General features: G+C 52.3%; 1 protein-coding gene across 1 annotated transcript in view; it reads left to right on the top strand.

The window, feature by feature from the left end:
• LOC121693346 (MAGUK p55 subfamily member 4-like) overlaps positions 1-2,500 on the top strand; it is a 20,595-nt gene that overhangs the window by 5,943 nt on the left and 12,152 nt on the right. The window lies entirely within an intron of this gene.

Here is a 2,500-nt window from a genome sequence, read left to right as displayed (position 1 = left end):
AAATGTGAATGTAAATCACAGAAATGTTTTATTTGGAATGAAAATTTTCCAAATTTTAAGCATTTTAAATCCTGTTATTAATACTTGTCTTGTGCGTTTTAAATCCTGTTATTAATACTTGTCTTGTGCGTTTTAAATCCTGTTATTAATACTTGTCTTGTGCGTTTTAAATCCTGTTATTAATACTTGTGTCCTCGCTTTGCTTTTTTCCGGAAGATAACGTGATCATAGACGTGCACAGCAAGGACACTTCCAAACCCAGCGGCTCACTCTCACCCCTCCAGAAGAAAAGCCGAGCGGGTAAACGGCACCCCCCTCTGCGCCAGCGCAGTGCCACCGTGCCCGGCTCCCCTCTCTCCACCTCCGGCTCCACCAAGCACAAGCACAAGCCGCCCAACCTGCCGCCCATCTCCCACCGAGAGTCCATCCGCTCCCAGACGGCTCCCCCCAGCCCCGGGCTGCTCCAGCACAGCGGGGGTTCGGGGGGTGCCACGCCGGCCGCTGGCGGTGGGGTGCTTCGCCAACACAGCCTGGAGGAACGCCGCGCCACCGGGCGGAGAGCCGGGGCGAAGAGGGTGGCGGAATTGGCGGGGGCGGCCGGGTCGGGGACGGGGACTGGGTCGGGGGGTTCGGCGTCGGAGGAGGACGCCAAGGCGCTGCGTCTGCTCTCGGAGGTGGTGAGTAAGCTGCAGGGCCTGGTGGTGGCCAGCAAGTCACCCCAGAGCACCCGCGCCAAGCAGCCTGTGGCCCCTCCCCGCGCCAAGGCCAAAGCCAAGCCCGGCGCCCAGGGTCAGACCCAAACACACACGGTGCTGACCCACAGCCCACGCCAGGGCAGAGACCACAAGGAACAGAAAGACCACAAGGAACAGAAAGACCACAAGGAACAGAAAGACCACAAGGAACACAAGGAACAGAAAGACCACAAGGAACACAAGGAACAGAAAGACCACAAGGAACACAAGGAACAGAAAGACCAGAAGGAACACAAAGACCACAAGGAACACAAGGAACAGAAAGACCACAAGGAACACAAGGAACAGAAAGACCAGAAGGAACACAAGGAACAGAAAGAACTGAAAGAACTGAAAGAACTCAAAACACACAAAGAACAGAAAGAACTCAAAGAACTCAAGGAGCACAAAGAACCGGCCAAGAGCAAGAAGGCGCTGTCTGCTAAAGAGTCCCCCGCACAGACCCGCTTCCGGTTCTCGCTGTCCTCTTTGTCCTCCTCGTCTTCCTCGCTGTCGTCCTGCTCTGGCCGCTCACCCTCGTTGCCGCGGCGATCCAGCATGAGGAAGCTGACGTCCTTGCTGCCGACGTCGCCGCAGCGCGAGGCTTACTTAGAGTCGCTCACGCCCTTCAATGGCCTGCCCGGTTCTGCCCCGTTGCCCATGCCAGTATCCCTGTCCATCGACGACTACGAGACTGTCGGATGCCTCTTCACCCGCAAGAAGAAGACCAAGAGGAAGAAATAACACAGTCCAGTCCAGTCCAGTCCAGCAGATCCCCTCTTCTCTTTTCTACTCTCTTTCACTCCATTTTGCACACTCTTTTCCCTTTTTCTTTTATTGTCTTGGACTTCTGTTTTTACATTCACTCCTGCGCTGGAAGATGGACGCCACTCTAGTCTGTGGTTGATGAGGTAGGACACGTTTATGTCCTTACAATCACTGTTCCTCTCATCAGCCATTGGTCCATCATCGCTGTAGGGTCAGCATCACTGTTCCTCTCAACAGCCATTGGTCCATCATCGCTGTAGGGTCAGCATCACTGTTCCTCTCATCAGCCATTGGTCCATCATCGCTGCAGGGTCAGCTTCATCTAGACCCTTCATCGTTTCCTCTGTGTATCATCATCATCATGATCATCTAGTCGTGTGGATCCTCCTCCTCTTCCTCGTCATCATCATCCTCCTCCTCGTCCTCCTCCTCCTCCTCACTGTTTGTAGCAGCGTTAACCAGTCCTGTTGTGATGGCAGAGACCCATTCATATTCATATGGTCTCATCTATTACTCCTCCTGCACCGTATATGTGAGGATCCAGCAGGTTGCGCCCAGATCAGGGGGCAGAGCCAGTCTAGCCCTTTCTGCCATGGCTGTGTTCACAGCACTTCTTCTCATCTGAAGTCGCTCTTTATCACACCAGATGTGTGTTGAAATTCGCAAAACAAAGGTGAACATTTCCAAACAGGTTTCTGTTTTCCTTGAGTTTTTGGCGAACCTTTGCAAACAGTCACAATCAGTCTTAGGAGGTCATTCTCCGCAAACATACAGTAGAGCTGGACGTGAGCTGGACGAAGTGTTACTGGTACAATGAGCTGTTTACACCAAATCGGTCAAATTTAACTGTTCAGAGGAAACATGTTCGCCACAAACATTCACCACTGGTTACCAAATTTGAACACACCTCAGAGGTACTCCTCACCTTCACAGGAGATGCACACTTCATCACAGGAGATGTACTACTCATCTACACTCTTCATCATCACTCATTTTCA

The sequence above is a fragment of the Alosa sapidissima genome, chromosome 2 (assembly GCF_018492685.1).
Source record: "Alosa sapidissima isolate fAloSap1 chromosome 2, fAloSap1.pri, whole genome shotgun sequence".
Classification (NCBI taxonomy): Eukaryota; Metazoa; Chordata; class Actinopteri; order Clupeiformes; family Clupeidae; genus Alosa; species Alosa sapidissima.
This window is presented reverse-complemented; position numbering and strand designations above follow the sequence as displayed.